Source organism: Schistocerca serialis, chromosome 2, assembly GCF_023864345.2.
Source record: "Schistocerca serialis cubense isolate TAMUIC-IGC-003099 chromosome 2, iqSchSeri2.2, whole genome shotgun sequence".
NCBI classification, from domain to species: Eukaryota; Metazoa; Arthropoda; class Insecta; order Orthoptera; family Acrididae; genus Schistocerca; species Schistocerca serialis.
Genome location: NC_064639.1, coordinates 383127198 through 383151107, shown reverse-complemented (window position 1 = coordinate 383151107; position 23910 = coordinate 383127198).

The window sequence follows — 23910 nt, the reverse complement described above, 5'->3', positions numbered from 1 at the left end:
AAGAAGGAAGGGGTTTATTTTAAATTCTTTTTCTGACTTCTTGTTCAGGCCTTCAGCCGTTCTTTCAAATTTGTTTGTGGCCGTGCAATAAGTTAATATTTATTTAATCAGGCTTTCGGCTGTTCTCTTGTAAGTTTAAAAACAAGTTCTTGGTTAGAAAAAATTGTTTATCAATGTGATTTAATTACAGTTGTCCTTCAGACGTGCAGTGTAGGCCTTCAGCCGCTAATTGTTTTCAATTGCATGTGTTTAAAAAAAAATTACCTCCTATTTTTAATTGCTTTTGATTTCTAAGCCAGGCCTTCAGCCGTTCTTGTTTTTGGTGTGATTTTGGACCTTCAGCCCAGAAAGCATTACAAGTTTTCTTTAACTAGGCCTTCAGCCGTATTGTCTAATTGTGATGTTTCAAAGCAAGTGTAAATAAATGGTTCTTAGAAAAATAAAGTTGTGCGTTTGATTGTGCAACTCACAGTAACTGTTTACGGCCCCATCCAGAATCGTAACCTTATCCTTTGCACTCTCTGAGCACCTACCATACAGGTATCAAATATGGTGTTGGCCCAACCTTAGCCTTGATGACATCTTCCACTCTCACAGACACACGTTCAATCAGATGCTGGAAGGTTTCTTGGAGAATAGCAGCCCATTCTTCACGAAGTACTGCACTGAAGAGAGGTTCAAATGGTTCAAATGCCTCTGAGCACTATGCGACGTAACTTCTGAGGTCACCAGTCGCCTAGAACTTAGAACTAATTAAACCTAACTAACCTAAGGACATCACACACATCCATGCCCGAGGCAGGATTCGAACCTGCGACCGTAGCGGTCTCTCGGATCCAGACTGTAGCTCCTAGAACCGCACGGCCACTCCGGCCGTCGCTGAAGAGAGGTATCGATGTCGGTCGATGAGGCCTGGCAGGAAGTCGGCGTTCCAAACACCCCTAAGGTGTTCTGTAGGATTCAGGTCAGGACTCTGTGCAGGCCAGTCCATTATTGTCGTGTAACCACTCCGCCACAGGCCGTGCATTACGAACAGGTGCTCGATAGTGTTGAAATTTGCGATCGCCATCCCCGAATTGCTCTTCAACAGTGGGAAGCAAGCAGGTGCTTAAAACATCAATGTAAGCCTGTGCTGTGATAGTGCCACGCAAAAACAACAAGGAGTGCAAGCCCCCTGGATGAAAAACACGACCACACCATAAAACAAACGCCTCCGAATTTTACTGTTGGCACTGCACACGCTGGCAGATGACGTTCACGGAGCATCAGCCATGCCCTCACCGTTCCATCGGATCGGCACGTTGTGTACTGTGATTCGTTACTCCACACAACGGTTTTCCACTGTTCAGTCGTCCAATGTTTAGGCTCCTTACACCAAGCGAGGCGTCGCTTGGCATTTACCGGCGTGATGTGTGGCTTATGAGTAGCCACTCGGCGATGAAATCCAAGTTTTCTCACCCCCGCCTTACTGTCATAGTACTTACAGTGGATCCTGACGCAGTTTGGAATTTCTGTGTGATTGTGTGAATAGATATCTCCCTATTACACATTACGACCCTCTTCAACTCTTGGCGGTATACGTCAGTCAACAGACGAGGTCGGCCTGTACGCTTTTTGTGCTTTACGTGTCCCTCCACGTTTCCATTTCACTATCTTATCGGAAACAGTGGACCTAGAGAAGTTTAGGAGTGTGTAAATGTCGCATACAGACGTATGACATAAGTGACAATCAATCATCTGATCACGTTCGAAGTCCGTGAGTTCCGCGCATCGCCCCATTTTGCTCTCTCACGATGTCTATTGACTACTGAGGTCGCTGATATGGAATACCCGGTAGTAGGTGGCAGCACAATGCACCTAATATGAAAAACGTATGTTTTTAGAGGTATCCGGGTACCTTTACCGCATAGTGTATTACGGTGCTTTCGCGAATAACATGGTGTCAAGAAGGCATTTTCAGACGTTTTTCGGTGATTAAAGGCATACTTCATTCAGTAATAGGAGGCATTTGGCCTCGTTAATGTAACTTTCATTTTGTTACGTGTTTCAGAAAACCTAGAAGATAAATATGTGATGTGAAATGGCTGATGCTGTAATCCAACATTTTCCTCAATACGAAATGTCGAATCTGAGGTTCCGTCTATATCCTCTTCCCGAAAATGCTGACAACATTATTTGCTATGTATGGACAGTTTGCAATATTTCCTTCTCACAGCGATCCGCCAGAGCGCTCTTTGAGTTATATTGATAGAAAGTCTAAACTCAAATTATACAAATAAAACTACTATAGTTAAAGTAAACAGTGAAACTAAAATCCATGTATATAAAAAATGTCGCTTGAACAAGTCCAGTTACGAATGAAATGTATTAGATTAGACTTCAGACTATAGTCAGGACGGCTAGTACACCTCTAAATGGTGCAAGCTGTCATCTTTTTATCAGGCACTTCCGTCGGAAGCTAAAGTTTGAGGCTACTAACACTGCGAACATCGGCTTCAAGTTAGTGACGTCATGACAAATCCCCTTATTATACTTCGACGTTCACACACCCCCGATCCTCGACTCTCATAGAATATTAAATTCAGGTCCAGGTGAGATCACACGCAGTAGGGGTCGAATATACTAATCCCCAGAAAAGTGCAATACTCTACATGATCGATCGCCCTAAATAAGGTAATCTGGCTGCGTTGTGTTAAAGTTCTTCCCCGCACACGAAATGTAAGGTTCCTAATTTCTCAGAGTTTTTAGCTTTCCCAAAGAGTAAATGTGGTATCGATAATTCCGATGTAACAACGTAGGTTGGCATTACGAGAGCGGAAGATCTTCGCCGACCACAGCGCCCTATAGTCGACACTGCAGCTCTACGAGCGCTGCTCCACTTTCGTCCAGTTAATGAAGAGCTGACGGCCGAGAACCATCGCTTTAGCTTAGCTTGCTATTGAGACTTTCTTATATGGACTTTGGCTGCACAACTACGTGCTCATCACCTAAAAGTTATGTAATATGGTTGCATATGTTTATACTATAGTAAAGCCTCTTTTACCTTACTTGTAGTACCGATGTGTTTTATCTCACCTGCTCCTACTCGCTTCCTTCATTGGTCCAATTCTTAAGATTTCAGGAGCAGACCCACGTGCCGCCTTCCAGGCGGGATACAAAAGTAAATACTCTCATTCTGTTCGTAATTATTCTTCAAAAACAGGGGAAAGAAATCTTGCACAGCAAATCAGTCTTCGTTTTCCTGGTACATAACTAACGTTCAACTTACGAATTTTGACGATGACCGCCTAACGCAAATTCTTTCATATTATTGGCTCTGATTCTACTCGTAATGAGCCATATATTCCCTTATTATCAAAGAATGTTTCAACTCAAATTAAATCCGTCATCAATAGATATATCGGTAGAACCTCGGCCTGACAAAATATGAATAATATACATTGGTCAACCATGTATATAAACGAAAGCTTGATGGTACACACTTTTATTTCGTGTTTCTTGTTCAACATCAGTGGCGTCCCGACACTCTGTGGCTGCTGGACTACAGCCGCCCTGCTGTCGGTGCTCTCGCACACATGGCCAGGTGTTCTACAGGGGCCGACAAAAATATGGAAATACCATAAACACATTGCCATGCCTAATACGATGTAGGAAGACCGTTGGCGTTCGAAACAGCTTCCAGTCGTCTTGGAGCAGAGAAATAGAGGTCCTGTGTGGTTTTCAAGACAATCTCATACCATTCTTTCTACAAGACAGTGGCAAGTTGAGGTAACGATGATGAATGTGGGGATAGCGACCACACACCCTTCTCTCAAAAGTAGACCACGAGAACCCAATAGTAATGAGCTCTGGTAACTGGAATAGCCAGGAAAGATGCGAGAGTTCATTCTCCAATTTACAAAACCAGTTCTGGAAGATGGGAACTCTATGGTCACGGGCTGTGTGGCCTTGGAGCACAAAATCACCAATGGGGAACAAACGTACCACGGGACGGAGCTCATTACCCAAAACGGTCCCATAATTCTTGGCAGAAATACGACCATGCAAAGTGACCATGGTCCCGTGGAATACCAAGATACGGCTGCCCAGATCATCACCAAACCCAGATGTGCTCAATAATGTTCGTGTCGGGGAATTTGGTGGCGAGCGGAGGTGATTAAAACCAGAAGACAGCTTCTGGAGCCACTCTGTAGCAGTTGTGGACGTGTGGGATGTCGCATTTTCCTGCTGGAATTACCAAACTCCGTCGGAATTCACAATGGCATGAATGGATGCACGTGATCAGACAGGACGCTTACGTGCGTGTCACATGTCAGAGTCGTATCAAGATCTATCAGGGAACCCATATCACTCCAACTGCACACACTCCACACCATTATAGAGCCTCAACCAGCTTGAGCAGTCCTCTGCTGACGTGCAGGGTCCATGGGTTCAAGAAGTGGTCTCCATACCCGTACAGGTCCATCCGCTCCATACAATTTGAAACGAGACTCGTCCGAGCAGGCAGCGTGTTTCCAGTCACCAACAGTCCATTGACGGTGTTGACAGGCCCAGGCGACGATGAAGCTTTGTGTCGTGCAGTCACTACGGGCACACGAGTGGGCCATCGGCTCCGAAAGCCCATGTCGATCATGTTTCGTTCAATGGTTCGCACGCTGACACTTGGTGATGGCCCAGAATTGAAAATTTCAGCAGTTTGCGGAAGTGTTGCAGTTCTGTCACGTTGTATGATTCTCTTCAGTCGTCACTGGTCCTGTTCTTGCAGGATCTTTTTCCGACCACAGCGATGTCGGAGATTTGATGTTGTACCGGATTTTTTATACTCGCGGTACACTCGTGAAATTGTCCTACGGGAAAAGCCCCACTTCATCGATACCTCGGAGATGCAGCTTCCCGTAACTCGTGCGCCGACTATAACAACACGTTCCAACTCACTTAAATCTTGATAACCTACTTTTGTAGCAGCAGTAACCGATCTAACAAGAGCGCCAGACACTTGTCTTACGTAGGCGTTGCGGACAGCTGCGCCGTACTCTGTCTGTTTGCATATCTCCGTATTTGAATACGGAAGTCTATACTTGTCGTATGGGAGAATGGTCGTATGGGAAAATCCTCACTTCATCGCTACCTCGGAGATGCTGTGTCCCATCTCTCGTGTGCCTACTATAACACCAAACTCCATGATAACCTGCCATTGTAGCAGCAGTAACCGATCCAACAACTGCACCAAACCCTTGTTGTCTTGTATAGTCGTTGCCGACCCGCAACGCCGTCTTCTGCCTGTTTACATATATCTGTATTTGAATACACATACCTATATAATTTGTTTCTTGCTTCAGTGCAAATTCTCTATGCGGGGCTCTTGAAATACTAAGCACTGCGACTACCTTGGTTAGGGAAGCATCCACCATACAAGAACAAACAATTTGTCCGCATTCAAGCTCAATTAGCTCCGACAGAATGCACTCACAAGTACACGGAACACGGTTCTGATAGCGACTGTCTCTTCCAGACTGCAGGCTTGGCTAGCATCTGCATCTACAGGTATATTTGAAACGGCAATAAAAACTAAACGAGCAGCGATAGAAATACACCGTTTGTTGCAATATGCTTGGGACAACAGTACATTTTCAGACAGACAAACTTTCGAAATTACAGTAGTTACAATTTTCAACAACAGATGGCGCTGCGGTCTCGGAAACTCTATAGTACGATATTTTCCACATATCCACCATGCGTAGCAATAATATGGCGCAGTCTCTGAATGAAATTACCCGAAACTTTTGACAACGTGTCTGGCGGAATGGCTTCACATGCAGATGAGATGTACTGCTTCAGCTGTTCAATTGTTTTTGGATTCTGGCGGTACACCTGGTCTTCCAAGTGTCCCCACAGAAAAAAGTCACAGGGGTTCATGTCTGGCGAATAGGGAGGCCAATCCACGCCGCCTCCTGTATGTTTCGGATAGCTCAAAGCAATCACACGATCATCGAAATATTCATTCAGAAAATTAAAGACGTCGGCCGTGCGATGTGGCCGGGCACCATCTTGCATAAACCACGAGGTGTTCGCAGTGTCGTCTAAGGCAGTTTGTACCGCCACAAATTCACGAAGAATGTCCAGATAGCGTGATGCAGTAATCGTTTCGGATCTGAAAAATGGGCCAATGATTCCTTTGGAAGAAATGGCGGCCCAGACCAGTACTTTTTGAGGATGCAGGGACGATGGGACTGCAACATGGGGCTTTTCGGTTCCCCATATGCGCCAGTTCTGTTTATTGACGAAGCCGTCCAGGTAAAAATAAGCGTCGTCAGTAAACCAAATGCTGCCCACATGCATATCGCCGTCATCAATCCTGTGCACTATATCGTTAGCGAATGTCTCGCGTGCAGCAATGGTAGCGGCGCTGAGGGGTTGCCGCGTTTGAATTTTGTATGGATAGAGGTGTAAACTCTGGCGCATGAGACGATACGTGGACGTTGGCGCCATTTGGTCCGCAGCTGCAACACGGCGAACGGAAACCCGAGGCCGCTGTTGGATCACCTGCTGCACGAGCTGCGCGTTGCCCTCTGTGGTTGCCGTACGCGGTCGCCCTACCTTTCCAGCACGTTCATCCGTCACGTTCCCAGTCCGTTGAAATTTTTCAAACAGATCCTTTATTGTATCGCTTTTCGGTCCTTTGGTTACATTAAACCTCCGCTGAAAACTTCGTCTTGTTGCAACAACACTGTGTTCTAGGCGGTGGAATTCCAACACCAGAAAAATCCTCTGTTCTAAGGAATAAACCATGTTGTCTACAGCACACTTGCACGTTGTGAACAGCACACGCTTACAGCAGAAAGACGACGTACAGAATGGCGCACCCACAGACTGCGTTGTCTTCTATATCTTTCACATCACTTGCAGCGCCATCTGTTGTTGAAAATTGTAACTACTGTAATTTCGAAAGTTTGTCCGCCTGAAAATGTACTGTTGTCCCAAGCATATTGCAACAAACGGTGTATTTCTATCGCTGCTCGTTTAGTTTTTATTGCCGTTTCAAATATACCGGTCATTTTTGAAACACCCTGTATGTTCAAGCAGGCATTTCTCACGGTGTTTCCATAATGTTCTCCAACCCTGTATTTCCTCCATAGTTTCGTGATCCTGTGTAGCGTCGTTATATCCCTTTCTATGACATACATTTACATATTAGCACAAATACATGCTTGTAGCTTCATCTGGCCGGAAATACTCTTCAGCACATTCTCCTACTGTTGTTATTTGTATGAGGAGTATAATTGCGTTCTGAGGGTCGTCATAGACGAACCGCTACAACCGTCTGCAGTGTCAGCAGAAATGACCACTGTCTTGGACATAGTAATGACAGTTTTAGGCGGAGGATTATACACCAATAACTACAAAACCATTGTAACGTTCATCTACAGGAAAAATGTGCATCAATATAGCTCAATTCAAAACGGAAAAATCGTACATGGAGAAGAATTCTTGGCTGTTTGTACCTCTCATATGTCGTATATGTGCCCACACTACCTCATCACTCAAAATTAAGGGGGGGAGGGGGATTTCTGTAATGGGTGTCAAATGAACTGCTGCTAAATCCAATATCGGAAAGGAGAAATGGCACTCAGTGAAATGAGTGAGCATTAGAAAATCAATATATTAGTTGCAGTGGGGTCCAAAGTCGACGTAATGTTTTTAATGACAATAATCTACCGCAGGGGCGTAGCTTAGATTAGAATATTCATCTGGTTTGTTTTGTGCACTGCTGTACAGATAGAATTGTGTGGCCATTTAAAACTGCGTAATATAACGAGTCAATCAGACATATTAGAAGCATCATGAAGAAATTATTCTAATGGGACGGAAATCGGTATATGTAATGTACATCTCCAGACAAACAAACGACTACGATTTCAGAAGAATTGGATGATTTGTTCAAGAGAATAAGCTTCTCAGATTGAGAAAATCAGTAACGTGTTCGTCCACTTCTGACCCTTGCACAAGAAATTATTTGATTTGGCATTGATTGACAAAGTTGTTAGACGTCCACCTGAGGGACATGGTGCCAAATTCAGCAGCCACGCACTTGCATGCAGCTTACTTTGATGTCTTCCGATCTCTGTCTTCTTCCATAGTTTCTGTCCTCTACAGCTCCCTCTAGTACCATGGAAGTAGTTATGTAACACCACATCTCAAATACTTCGATTCTATTCTATTCCGGTTGTCCCACAGTCCATGTTTCATGCAAACGTGTAAAGCAAGCAGTCAACCATGCCTCGTTGGTGCATTCGTGTAATGTCCCTTATTCTTGTCACTGTTTTCCATATATTCCGCCGGCCGCGGTGGCCTTGCGGTTCTAGGCGCTGCATGGATGTGTGCGATGTCCTTAGGTTAGTTAGGTTTAAGTAGTTCTAAGTTCTAGGGGACTGATGACCTAAGATGTTAAGTCTCATAGTGCTCAGAGCCATTTGAACCATATATTCCCTTCCTCACCGATTCTGCGGAGAACCTGCTGATCTCTTACCTTATCAGTCCACCTAATTTTCAACATTCTTCTATAGGACTACATTTCAAATACTTCATTCTCTTCTGTTCAGGTTTTCCCACAGTCCATGTTTCACTACCATACAGAGCTGTGCTCCAAACGTACATTGTCAGAAAATTCTTCCTCAAATTGCGGCCTATGTTTGATACTAGTAGACTTCTCTTGGCCAAGAACGCTCTTTTTTGGCAGTTCTAGTCTGCTTTTTATGTCCTTAGTGCTCCGTCCGTCGTGTTATTTTTCTGCCTAGGTAGTAGAAGTCCTAAAGTTCATCTACTTTCTGATAACATAAATTACGATGTTAAGTTTCTTGCTGTTCTCATTTCCGCCAATTCTCATTACTTTCGTCTTTCTTCGATTTATTTTCAGTATATATTCTGTACTCATTAGACTATTCATTCCAATCTAAGATCATGTAATTTTTCTTCACTTTCCATGTGGATAGCAGTGTCATCAGCGAGTCTTATACTTGATATTCTTTCACCTTGAATTTTAATTCCACCCTTGAACCTTTCTTTTATTTCCATCTTTGCTTCCTCAGTGTGTAGATAGAACAGTAAAGGTGAAACTCGTCGTACACCGACTTTAATCCGAGCTCTTCATTGTTGGTCTTCCTCTCTTAATCTTCCCTCTTGGCTCTTGTAAAAATTGCATATTACCCGTCTTTCCCTGTAGCTAACCCCTATTTCTCTCAGAATTTCAAATGTCTTGCATCATTTTACATTATCGAACTATTTTTCCACGTTGATAAATCCTATGAACGTGTTTTATTTCTCTTCAGTCTTGCCTCCATTATCAGCTGCAACGTCAGAAGTGCCTTACTGGTGCCTTTACCTTCCCTAAAACCGAACTGATCGCCTTGTAACACAACCTCCATTTTCTTTTCCACTTCTTTGAATATTATTTTTGTTAGCAACCTATTAAGCTGATTGTATAATTCTCGCACCTGTCGACTGTTGTAATCTTTAGGTTTGTGTGACTGATATTTTTCCGAAAGTCAGAAGGTATACCGTCAGACTTATACATTCTACACACCAACGTGAATTGTCGTTTTATTGCCATCTCTCCCAATGACTTTAGAAATTCCGATGGGATTGTATCTATCTTTTCTACGTTGTTTGATCTTAAGTCTTCCAAAGATCTTTTAAATTCCGATTATAATACCAGATCTCTTATCTGTTCTATATCGACACCTGTTTCTTCCTCTACCATGTCATTAGACAAGTCTTCCCCATCATTAAGGCGTTCAATGTTCTCTTTCCACCTGGCTGCTCTCTCGTCTGTATTTAATAGGGAATTCCCATTGCATTCTTATTGCTACCACCCTGGCTTTTAATTTCACTAAGCGTTGTTTTGACTTTTCTATACGCTGAGTTAGTCCTCTCGACAATCGCTTTTTCTTTTTCGATTTGTTCACATTTATCGTGCAACCATTCCGCCTTAGTTTCCCTGAACTTCCTATTTATGTCATTCCTAAGTGACGTGCATTTCTGTATTCCTGAATTTCCCTGAAACTTTTTGCACCTCTTCCTTTTATTGATCACCTGAAGTATTTCTTCTGTTGCCTATGGGTTCTTTGCAGTTACCATCTTTGTACCTATGGTTTTCTTTCCTGTTTCTGTGATTTCCCTTTTTCGAGATGTCCATACTTCTTCAACTGAACTGTCTGCTGAGCTATTCCTTATTTCAGTATCTGTAGCCTCAGAGAACTTCAGGTTTATCTCTTCGTTTCTTAGTTTATCCTTCTTGCGCACTGACTTTCCCCTCTTACGCTTCACCCCACTCTTCATCATTACTAACTTGTGATCTGGGCCTACGTCTTCCTCTGGGCACGCATTGCTGTCCTGTATCTGAATCTCTCCCTGACCATGATGTAATCTAAGTGAAATCTCTGCCTGAACATGATGTAATCTAACTGAAATCTTTCCGCATCTCCCGGCCTTTTAAAAGTACACATCCTCCTCTTGTGATTCTTGAACAGAGTACTCGTCATTAGTAGCTGAAGTTTATTGCAAAGCTGAACTAGTATTTCTCCTCTTCCATTCCTAGTAATCTCCGGTAGCAATTTCTTCTACCCCTTCCCCTACAACCGCGTTCCAATCCCTCATGACTATTAGATTTTGTACTCCGCCGGCCGCTGTGACCGAGCGGTTCTAGGCACTTCAGTCCGGGACCGCGCTGCTGCTACGGTTGCAGGTTCGAATCCTGCCTTGGCTTGCATGTGTGTGATGTCCTTAGGTTAGACAGGTTTAAGTAGTTGTAAGACTAGGATTCTGATGACTTCAGATGTTAAGTCCCATAGTGCTTAGAGCCATTTGAAGCATTTGGTCTCCCATTACGTACTGAATTACCCGTTCAATATCGTGGTGTACTTTCCCTGTCTGTTCATTTTCTGTTTGAGACGTTGACATGTATACCTGAACTACCGTTGTCGGTGATGGTTTACTGACGATTCTCATGAGAACAATCCTTTCTCTGCCTTAACTTTCCATTCATAATCCTGCTCCCGTCCCTCTAGACCATTTCCTGCTATTGTTGATAGTACCCTATACTCATCTGACCAGAAATCCGTGTCTTATTTCCATTTCACTTGACTGACTCACTCTATATCTAGATTGAGTCTCAGCTGGCTTTGACTGAGAGATTTGTTGGATGTCCTCCTGGGGGGTGTAATGCTCAGTTCTGTCCAATTCGCGCGTTAGATCGTCAAAATCCCTAGATGGTTGGAGAGACCTGCCCGTAATGCTCCCAACTTTCTCGTAAGGGGAGAGATCCGTGACGTTGCTTGCCAAGGTAGGGTCTGGCAAGGAAAATGACAAGCAGTAGAAATTCTCGCCGTGTGATCCCAAAAATGTGAGTCGAGGATGGCTTGCCATAAAGAGCAACAAAACGGGGTGTAGGATATCGTCGACATACCGCTGTGCTGTAAGGCCGCCGCGGATGACAACCAAAGCAGTCCTAATTTGAAAGGAAATTTCGCTCCAGACTCTTGGTTGTTGGTCTTCCACTGCTGTCCAGGACGTTTCCAAACTTCTTTGTTAATCATCGGAGCTCAGTTCCAAGAGGGACTCATCACTGAGGACAATTCTACACCAGTCAGTGAGATTCCAGGCCAAAGATGTGTCTGGAGACGTCATCCTGGGCTTACATTTCTCTGGCACACGGCAATAGTTTCTACTGCTTGCATTCGTGCATTCCAAATCCTACCTTGGCTAGAAAGGTCGCCGGATCTTTCCCGAGATGAGAATGTAGGGAGCATTATGTGCAGGGCCCTCCAACCACATGGGATTTTGATGATTTAAATAAGAAAAAAAAGACAAAAAGCCGGGAAAACCTACGAACACATTAAAAAAGAATGTAAAGAACAATACCGCATTTTTGTGTACAGCTCATGTAAAAACCTTGTTTTGATGCCTTACCTATTTTTGTATTTATAGGGGAGTTCACGTATACAACTGTAACAAATCCGGTTTTAAATTCACTGTTGAGTTTTACTTTTTTTATCGTCTTTGCAAACATTAAGGTCACAATAATTGTGCAGTAATGTGTGGGGTAATGTGTTTAATAGTTTAGGAGCACAGCCGTTGACCGTGTCTGTAACCTAGCCTTAAATCATAAGTCAAAGGACTATTAATTTACAGGCAATTCACATGTGATATTGCTGTTGCTGTTAAGCATTTTGTGTATTAAGGTAATAATTTCATTCTCATTTCAGGAATTACTGGATTTGATCTCACACACACAGTACACACCATTTTACTTCATTTGTTTTAGAAATATGTGGTCACTTCTGTTTTCGAGTTCAGAGAGTTAATGTTAAGCAGGGTTCTGTTTTTTCCTTCCTTAAAAAATATAATATCCCTCAACAGTTATCAGACCTTACACTAGTTTCCAACGGAGTATTATGTACCTATTAACTGACAATAGTGAAATATTGAAAGCTTAGATATAAAATTGTATTTAGTTACCTTAAAACGAAATCAAGGCTTGGATATTACTTTAATAATTGACCACCATATATAACAATAGCATATAATGAAAAAGAAAACCTATCGCAGCATCAGAAAGATTGGTCCAAATAAATTACCTTAGCCAACAATATATCTGTTTCAGCTTAACTCTTTTTAATCATCTGTCACATTCTTCCATCGTGCACGAATTAAAGCCAAATATTCAACCTCACTAAGCTTACGGCAGCTAGATCGTTTGTGCACTGAAGTTCTTTCGTGCGAGAGTGCTTCGTGGTAGTAAGGTTATCTCCGACGGTTCCTTCCGTAATGTGTGAGAATTCTTTTCTGCGGATTAAGTCTGCATAATCCTCCATGCTGAGTCGTAGAGTGCTATGCATTTGTAGGTTCAAAATGGTTCAAATGGCTCTGAGCACTACGGGACTTAACATCTGAGATCATCAGTCCCCTAGAACTTAGAACTACTTAAACCTAACTAACCTAAGGACATCACACACATCCATCCCCGAGGCAGGATTCGAACCTGCGACCGTAGCAGTCGCGCGTTTCTGGACTGAAGCGCCTAGAACTGCTCGGCCACCGCGGCCGGCGATTGGTAAGTATATGGAAATGTTCAGAAAGCTGATATGTTTCTTTTATTGTTGCCAATTGGTCATATTGTCATCTATCCACTAGTGTTTTCTAAAATCTATTGATTTTAAAGACAACGCTTTGCACGAGAGTGATCCAAACAGAAACTTTAATTACAGTTTTTATTATTGTACAGCCGAGGTAATAGAGAGAAATTAAAGTTACATCATTTTTTGAAGTAGTCCCTTTGACGCATGCATATTACTTTTCAGACACGTATACATCGCAATTTTCAACTCTTCGTCGCTTTTGATTGTCCACAGCGAGAACATTCAAGAAATTAGAGCTTTCGTAAAGGTTCCACGTCAATTTTCAATAATGATAGGAGGTAGCAGAAATAACAAAAAGGTAAGTGAATTAGCAAACCGCTCTTGCATTCGCACAGTCCTTCACGCCGCAGTAAATCGAAATAAACATCACATAAGCACCACCGATACAACCACTAAAGCCCAATGGCTCCTCAGCTAAGAGAATCTTTAATAGAAAGATGAGATATACTGATGAGCCAAGACATCTGCTTAATAGCTTGTCTGTCCGTCTTTGAGACGAAATAAATCGCTGATTCTGTGTATCAGGGACTCGAAAGTATGTTGGTAGGTTTATGGAGATATGTGGCATTATACGTATACGCACAGGTCACGTAATTCACATGAATAATGGGCCGCTGATCTGCGTACGCGGTGATAGCGCGCGACAGTGGCCCAGATAGGTTCCATTGGATTTACATCAGGCGAATTTGGTCTCCGGGACATCAAAGTGAGTTCACTATAATGTTCCTAAAATCACTGTAGTACGAGTCTGGCTCCTAGACACGGACAGTAATGCTGCTGAAAATGACACCGCCGTCGGGGAAGACTTCAAGTATGAAGGGCTACAGGTGGTTCGCAGCTGTCAACGTGTCTTCGATTTCTACCAAAGGTCCCATGCAAATGCAAAAGAATGTCTCCAATAACATAGGCCACCAGCCTGCGTCAGTGGCAGGCTGCACATTTCGAGCCATCGTTCACCTCGATGACGGCGTTTGTGGAGACGGCCATCGACCTAGTGTAGCAAAAATGTGATTCGCGCCGATGAGCCTATACGTTTTCATTGATCGACGGTCGAATCCCGATGGTCCAGTGCTGCCGTCGTAATTGATGACTTCGTTGGGTTACCACGTGAACATGTACGGATGCTCTGCCGCGGAGCTCCATGTTCAACAATATATGATATACGGCGTCCTCCGAAACACTTACGCGCGCACCAGTATTGTTCTCTTTCGGCAGAGATGCCACAAATCGCCATTTACCCTACTTTACAAAGCAGACAAATGTTTGAACTGTAAGCCCTATGAAGAGTTGTAGACGTCCAACTATTCAGCACCTAGTGGTAGTTTCACTGTCCAACCTCTTTCTGCAGATGCTCACGATAGTAGCACGTGGACATTCGATCAGTTTCGCCGTTTTCGTTCACAGGCTCATCATAATAATAATCTACACTTTGTCAGAATCGCTTATGTCAATGGATATCCCCATTTGCAGCCCATATCTTCGCTAGGATGCTTCCCCGTCCGTGTGTTCGTGTCTGCTCCGCTTACATAATTTCGTTACCGCGTCACGGACCCTCAATGCCACCAGGTGACATCCAACGTCGCGATGGACAGTAGTCATAATGTTTTGGCTGATCAGTGTACAACCTACTCTGTACAACACGGTCTTGTAAATGCCACTACACGTACAAACGAAAAAAAACCATTATAACCTACATAAAATTCACAGAAATGTAATCTCGTGCACAAATGATCCAGAAACGCTGAAGGCATATACATGTTGTAGAATTATGAAATAACAAACTGAATATGGTGAGGTCCTACAAACCACGAAAATCGACTAAGTTATACAGTTCCAGAACTTTAAGAGCGATTTGGCCATTCAGCTATTCAGTCCACTTCGCAGATTGCGATCTACCCACTGATTAATTAGAAAATGCTATCCACTTATTCACGAACACACATGGTTAAGAACATCGAAGTTCACAGAATGAAAAACCATCACTTTACCAAAGAAAAATTTTAAAGCAGTTTGTAACATAAACGATAGTTAGAAACAGACTGCAAAGCCCTTAAGAATGTTGCACGATACGTTATGGTGAGAAATAATTGTTAGGGAAAAAATTCGACACGTTCCACTGTTTCCGAATTATTAAGCTCTGAAGTTAGCCAATCAGGCCGTTGCGCGCAAAAATTCAAGTGGCCCGCCAGAGACGTCTTCTTCGATTGGTTCCTAAAACCGAACAAGAGAGTGATTCAGAAATTAGACGTGGGACTGTAATAAGGATCTAACCCTAGCCAAAGGCTGAGCAGTCTCGTGCGCTGTCACCTAGACTCTGTGAACAACTAACAGTAAATGTATTTGGAGAGCCGCTTGAATTTTATCAAAAAATGGTTCAAATGGCTCTGAGCACTGTGGGACTTAACTTCTGAGGTCATCAGTCCCCTAGAACTTAGAACTACTTAAACCTAACTAACCTAAGGACATCACACACATCCATGCCCGAGGCAGGATTCGAACCTGCGACCGTAGCAGTCGCGTGGTTCCGGACTGCGCGTTGAATTTTATCGCGGATCTGCCTGATTGGCTAACTACAATGTTAACTAACTCGGAAACGATGCAACCTATCCCACCGTTTCCTTAACAATTATTTTTCAGCACAGCTTACTCTGCTTCACCCTTAGAAGCTTCCCAGATTGTTTCTGAACGCTGTGCATAAGAGCGGGCAAAGACTTGCCGTCTGAGTGCGTTGCTGGAGCGCACGTGCAATCCGTTGCGCCTCCGATGCGGGTAGATGAGCAGCGACATCATGTAGGCAAGCGGTTAGTGTGGCTTTCGAAAGAAAAATTTTTGATCGCTCCTTACATAATGAGTAACTCTCATGCGCAGAATGTATATACATTTAGTGAAACTAACAGCCAATAGATTCGAGCACACATAGTGTGATTGCACAAAAGCCACCGACTTTCATGTTCTGAACAGCCGTGAATAATCTGCAATTCAGCCTCTCACTTCTCGCAATTACACTTAATAAATTTATAGTACACATTAATATCAATTCAACTGTACTATCTATCTGATAAAATAAAGTATCTTTTTCGTACGGCACTATTGGAGCCTGACTCACCCACGGACGAAGTATTCTGTAGGAGAAACTCCAGAATAACTTTAAATCATCTTACGAAATTATTCCTACAATAACTATCAGATTCGCCAATGATTACCAAGAGAACTGAAGCAAAAACTATTAAAATTCGTACACTAAATAACTGAAGTACGTTCATCTGTGTACCGTCGTCAGACAGGTACGCAGTCACCCAATCCCGGCAGAACAGCAAATTGCTCGCGCGGGCCAATCCTCTCCCTCCGTCTGCTAACCTTACGAAAGGCGTACTCACAAAAGATACGTACGAGTACATTAGTTACCTGCCAAATGAACTCTGTTTACCTGCTACGTACATGCGACATCAAATGCCAAGAGCAGGTAAGGTCGGTTGCAGGGAAAGCGAACGGTTGACCTCAGTTTGATGGGAGAGTTGTAGGAGTGTTTAACTCATCTATAAAGAGGATCGCGTACAAAACACAGTCTACAGGGCTGCTGGCCTATTTGTAATCCCCACAAAATCAGTTTCAAGGAGGACATCGAAGCCATTCCTAGGCGTGCTGGTAATTTGTCACCTACACGTTTAATGAAGACAGTTCCAGAAGGGAAGAACATGTTCTTTTCCCGAAGCACTAACGAGAAAATTTAGAAAACTGGAATATGCGACAGACTGCAGAATGATTCTATTGTCAGCAACATACGTCACGCAGAAAAAGTGCGAGGAAAAATCAGTTCTCGTATGGAAGCGCATAAACGGTCGTTTTTCCCTCACTCCACTTGCGAGTGGAACTGGAAGTGGAATGATTAACGGTGGTACAAGTACACTCTGCCATGCACCGTATGGTGACTTCCAGAGTTTGTGTTAGATGTTGTAAATGAATGTCTCTGCTTGACAGGCAGATTGCAAAACCTGCCATAGGCTTTAGACACCGCGGAGAAATTTGAGATTTAATCCAGTGTTCTAAAAAGTGGATTAACAGAAGATTTCTCCACACGCCCTTGAACTTTATTCAGTCACCTAGTTTCTGGAACACGATAGCTTCTTTCAAAGCACCATAACGATCCCGTAGCTAAAGCGGGACTAAGCTGAAAAATAATGTTATTGAGCAAAAATATTATTGACAGACACAACTACTGTACACCAGTTAGCATTCTTATAGAATAACTGGGAACACGGTTACACTCTGATATTTTGTTCAGGGAGTGCTGAAAAATAGAGCCTTCGAAAATTTTATTCTGTTCTCACTATTGGCTGATGTATTACATGTCATCCACATTACTTGGCCGACATCAGCGCTTCGCCGAAACAAGTTGCAACCTTCTGCCGCTAGGGGGCACAGAACTGTAGCGTGTGACCTGGCGGTGTGTGACGTAACTATGTCGCTGCTTGAGAAACAGCATGCTGTAAACCCCCAGAGAACCGAAAGCACAAGTTAGAGGAGTTCGTCTTCATATGGAGCACCCTCTCTTTCAGCGTGACAATGTGAGACGACATACAAGTACTGCAACACCTGCAACAACCCGACGCCTTAGTTTCACGATTATCGATTTTCATCTGTTTCATCATTTTAATTACCATGTACAAGATATTCACATTCCTCGCTCAATATTGGTCCTACAGAAAAATGTACAAGACCTTTTTGTAGGAAATTTCATGGAGTTAAATTACATACTGAGATACGTTTTCGCTAGGCGCCTGTAGTTTTCGAATTATTCAACATAAATGTGCAAAAGTGATCTAAAAACGTGTTTTTCTTGACTAAATCGAAAACCAATGCCTCCAGTGAAAACTTATCCCAGTATAGAATTTAATTATATTCAGTTCCCTACAAAAATGTCTTTTTCATTTTTTTCTGTAACACTAGCACTATGCACCTACCGAGCAAAAGAATGCAAAAATCTCACGTGTAGTTCTTGAAGGTGTTGCGGGTTGCATAAAGTCGATCGGTAGGGGCAGCTCAGTCATGCTGCGTAGCCCTGAAGAATAAAGATGGGAAATGTTAATAAAGTTTTATATGAAAAGCTTTAAGAGTTTCCATATCAGTTTTCACCACATCCTCGTAACATTGAGTTCAAATGGCTCAAATGGCTCTGAGCACTATGGGACTTAACAGCTGCGGTCATCAGTCCCCTAGAACTTAGAACTACTTAAAGCTAACTAACCTAAGGACATCACACACATCCATGCCCGAGGCAGGATTCGAACCTGCGACCGTAGCAGTCGCGCGGTTCCGGACTGCTCGCCTAGAACCGCGAGACCACCGCGGCCGGCTAACATTGAGTACAAAGTAAAATTTTCACTATGTGTGGTCACCGAGTCTGAGTTGCACACAAATGGGTTTGATCACATTCGATCACCTTCACATATGCGTCTTTGCGTATTCTGCATGACACACCAGGTTTGTTGTGCAAATATAAACTTCAAAAAAAGTTTTGCATGACTTCGGTTCCAAGAGTTCCGGAAGCTGTGCAGAAAATTGGAATAGAGATGAACACAAACATAATTTCCGCCCTTTTGATTGCTCATGAAAACCACACAATTCATGTTGCACCACCACACAGAGAGACCTTCAGAGATGGTGGTCCAGACTGCTGTACACACCGGTAGCTCTAATACCCGGTAACACGTCCTCTTGCATTGATGCATGCCTGTATTCGTCGTGGCATACTATCCACAAATTCATCAGACACTGTTGGTCCAGATTATCCCACTCCTCAACAGCGATTCGGCGTAGATCCCTCAGAGTGGTTGGTGGGTCACGTCGTTCATAAACAGCCCTTTTCAATCTATCCCAGGCATTTTCGATAGGGTTCATGTCTGGAGAACATGCTGGTCACTCTAGTCGAGCGATGTCGTTATCCTGAGGAAGTCATTCACAACATGTGCACGATGGGGGCGCGATTTATAGTCCGTGAAAACGAATGCCTCGCCAATATCCTGCCGATATGGTTGCACTATCGGTCGGAGGATGGCATTCACGTATCGTACAACCGTTATGTCGCCTTCCATGACCACCAGCAACGTACATCGGCCCCACATAATGCCACCCCAAAACAGCTGAGAACTTCCACCTTGCTGCACTCGCTGGACAATGTGTCTAAGGCGTTCAGCCTGACCGGGTTGCCTCCAAACACGTCTCCGACGACTGTCTGGTTGAAGGCATATGCAACAGTCATTGGTGAAGAGGACGTGATGCCAATCCTGAGCGGTCCATTAGGCATGTTACTGGGTCCATCTGTACCGCGCTGCATGGTGTCGTGGTTGCAAAGATGGAGATCGCCATGGACGTCGGGAGTCAAGTTGCGCTCCATGCAACCTAATGCGCACCGTTTGAGTCGTAACACGACGTCCTGTGGCTGCACTAAAAGCATTATTGAACATGGTGGCGTTACTGTCAGGGTTCCTCCGAGCCATAATCCGTAGGTAGAGGTCATCTACTGCAGTAGTAGGCCTTGGGCGGCCTGAATGAGGCATGTCATCGACAGTGCGTATCTCTATATCTCCTCCATGCCCAAACTACATCGCTGTGGTTCACTCCCAGACTCCTGGACACTTCCCTTGTTGAGAGCCCTTCTTGGCGCTAGGTAACAATGCGGACGCGATCTGACCGAGCTACTGTCCGTCTAGACATGGTTCAACAACAGACAACACAAGCCGTTTACTTCCTTCCTGTAGAATGACTGGAACTGATTGGCTGTCGGACCCCTTCCGTCTAATAGGCGCTGCTGGTGCATGGTTGTTTACATCTTTGGGCAGGTTGAGTGACCTCTGAACGGTCAAAGGGAATTTGTCTGTGATACAACATCCACAGTCAACGTCTATCTTCTGAAGTTCTGGGAACTGGGGTGATGGAAAATATTTTTGGTATGTGTATATGAATCTCAAAATCATCGAGTCATATTGCAAAAAAATCTGCAACTGAAAAGCAACGGTATTTAAATTTTTAAAGTCTAGTCTGCAGTAAGCACGGTCAGTTGGTACCCGACGTCCTCGAGAGCAGCAGCTGCACGCGCTGCTCGGCCGGCTGCCGGCTTGATGGCCCGTCGGGTATGGCTGAGTGACGCGGCCACCGGCGGCGGCCGCCGTGAGCTTGTCTGCGCCGACGGCGCCGTTTGATGGACGCGGCGCTGCCGGCGTAACTCAGCCCAGGCCAGCCACCCACGAGGCGGCGAGCCGGCTGCTCCCGCCGCGCGTCCATCACGCCTCGTATGACCGCCGTCTGTCGCTGAGCTTACGTCACGTTGGCAGCACTGCAGTTCTTCTACACGGAGTCAACAGCGCCGGGCAACGAGAAGCACTGAATGAAAATAAGATTCGAGTTACAGTAAGAGGGGTCCGTCAGATACATCTCATTATATATCTACATCTACATACATACTCAGCAACCCACCATACGTTGTGTGGCGGAGGGTACCTCGTACCACAACTAGCATCTTCGCTCCCTGTTCCACTCCCAAACAGAACGAAGGAAATATGACTGCCTATATGCCTCTGTACGAGCCCTAATCTCTCTTATCTAATCTTTGTGGTCTTTCCGCGAAATGTAAGTTGGCGGCAGTAAAATTGTACTGCAGTCAGCCTCAAATGCTGGTTCTCTCAATTTCCTCAGTAGCGATTCACGAAAACGACTCCTTTCCTCTAGAGACTCCCACCCGAGTTTCTGAAGCATTTTCGTAACACTCGCGTGATGATCAAACCTACCAGTAACAAATCTAGCACCCCGCCTCTGAATTGCTTCTATGCCCTCCATCAATCCGACCTGATAAGGATCCCAAACGCTCGAGCAGTACTCAAAAATAGGTCGTATTAGTGTTTTATAAGCGGCCTCCTTTACAAATGAACCACATCTTCCCAAAATTCTACCAATGAACCGAAGACGACTATCCGCGTTCCCCACAACTGCCATTACATGCTTGTCCCACTTCATATCGCTCTGCAATGTTACGCCCAAATATTTAATCGATGTGACTGTGTCAAGCGCTACACTACCAATGGAGTATTCAAACATTACAGGATTCTTTTTCCTATTCATCTGCATTAATTTACATTTCTCTATATTTAGAGTTAGCTGCCATTCTTTACACCAATCACAAATCCTGTCCAAGTCATCTTGCATCCTCCTACAGTCACTCAACGACGACACCTTCCCGTACACCACAGCATCATCAGCAAACAGCTGCACATTGCCATCCACCCTATCCAAAAGATCATTTATGTAGATAGAAAACAACAGCGGACCTACCACACTTCCCTGGGGCACACCAGATGATACCATCACCTCCGATGAACATTCACCATCGAGGACAACGTACTGTGTTCTATTACTTAAGAAGTCTTCGAGCCACTCACATTCTTGGGAACCAATCCCATATGCTCGTACCTTAGTCAGGAGTCTGCAATGGGGCACCGAGTCAAACGCTTTCCGGAAGTCAAGGAATATGGCATCCGTCTGATACCCTTCATCCATGGTTCGCAAGATATCATGTGAAAAAAGGGCGAGTTGCGTTTCGCAGGAGCGATGCTTTCTAAAGCCGTGCTGAAGCATGGACAGCAACTTCTGTGTCTCAAGGAAATTCATTATATTCGAACTGAGAATATGTTTGAGAATACTGCAACAAACCGATGTTAAGGATATTGGTCTGTAATTTTGAGGATCCGTCCTTCTACCCCTCTTATATACAGGCGTCACCTGCGCTTTTTTCCAGTCGCTCGGGACTTTACGTTGGGCAAGAGATTCGCGATAAATGCAAGCTAAGTAAGGAGCCAATGCAGTAGAGTATTCTGTGTAAATCCAAATTGTAATGCCATCAGGACCTGGCGATTTATTTATTTTCGACCCATTCAGCTGCTTCACAACCCCAGGGATGTCTATCACTATGTCCTCCATACGGGAATCTGTACGAGACTCAAACGGCGGTATGTTTGTACAATCCTCCTGCGTGAAAGATTTCTCAAGTGCTAAATTTAAAATTTCAGCTTTCGTTTTGGTGTCTTCCGTTGCCAGGCCAGACTGATCAGTGAGTGACTGGATGGTAGCCTTCGACCCGCTTACCGATTTTACGTAAGACCAGAATTTCCTTGGGTTTTCAGCAAGATCTTTTGCTAAGGTATGACGGTGGTAGTGGTTGTATGCTTCGTGCGTCGCTCCTTTTACAGCAGCACGAATATCTGCTAACTTTTGCCTGTCCTCAGTCTGCCGATCTTTCTTGTACGGCGAGTGCAACTGCCTTTGCTTCCTGAGCATTCTCCGAACTGCGCTGTTAAACCACGGTGGCTCTTTTCCGTCCGTGATCCAATTTTTCGGCACATACTTGTCCAATGCGTGATTTACAATGTGTTTAAAATTTTCCCATAATTCTTCCACGTCCATCGTACCGGAATTAAATGAAGTCGATTCATTTACTAATTGGGATGCTAACAACTGCTTATCTGCTCTTTCTAGCAAGAATACCCTCCTAGCCTTCTTGACCGACTTTTTAACTTTCGTAACCATAGTCGCAATGACAACATCATGATCACTAATCCCTGTCTCAACACTGACACCGTCGATGAGGTCTGGTCTGTTCGTGGCTACCAGATCTAAAATATTTCCAATACGCGTTGGCTGTCGATTTAGCTGCTCAAGACAGTTTTCGGATAACGTTTTCAAAAGTAATTCACACGACGGCTTGTCTGTACCACCTGTAATGAATCCATAGGCATCACAGTCTATACTAGGTAGGTTGAAGTCGCCTCCGACTAATATAACATGATCTGGGTACTTCTGCGATACAGAATGTAGACTCCCTTTGAATGATTCTAGAACTGTCACGGTATAACCTGGTGGCTGGTATTAACACCCCACAATTAACTTTATTTCCCCTAGCCCTGTTAAATGTGTTCAGATAACTTCACAATCACACTCTACTTCGACCTCAGTAGACACAATATTTTTGTCAACTGCAATGAAGACAGCACCTCCTACGGTGTCTAATCTGTCTTTCCGTTCCAACCCCTACTGAATATTTCAGAACTTCCCATCTCCAGGTCTCAGTCGCGAGAATAATTTGCGCGCCACACGCTTCCTGGAGGGCAGTAAATTCAGGAACTTTATTCCGAACACACTGAAAATTTACTGCTAATATCTTGATAGCCGAAGTGTCTTTACACTGAGTGCGTCCTGATTTCCCTGCCTGCACGTCGACTGGTGAGTGTTCATCAGGACACCTCGCACTACTGCCTAGCCGTGCACACCACAAGTACTCTGCTACCCGAGTAGCCGCTTCCTTTGTGTAGTGCAAATTCTGCTAATTGTCGTTTCTCTATTGTCTTCCTGCTGTACGAATTTCTTCAAAGGTAGCATGCTGCTTCTTTTCTCTATATTACACACGAAGGCAAAAGGAACGACGCACCATGAGAGAGTTCCACAAATTGGTCACACATTCATATTGGTACAGGTATCGCCGGAAAAAGCAAAATTGTAAACCTTCGCGGACAATGGACGAATGTCAATACTGCAGTGGAAATTCACAGTGCAGGTGACGAGGATACTAAACGGGGGACATCTCGATAACAGCGCACAAAGCCTTCGCGAATTTCGTCCCGTGAACTCAGTTTCACTGTAACTATACGTCGCAGGCAGGCGTCTGAACAAT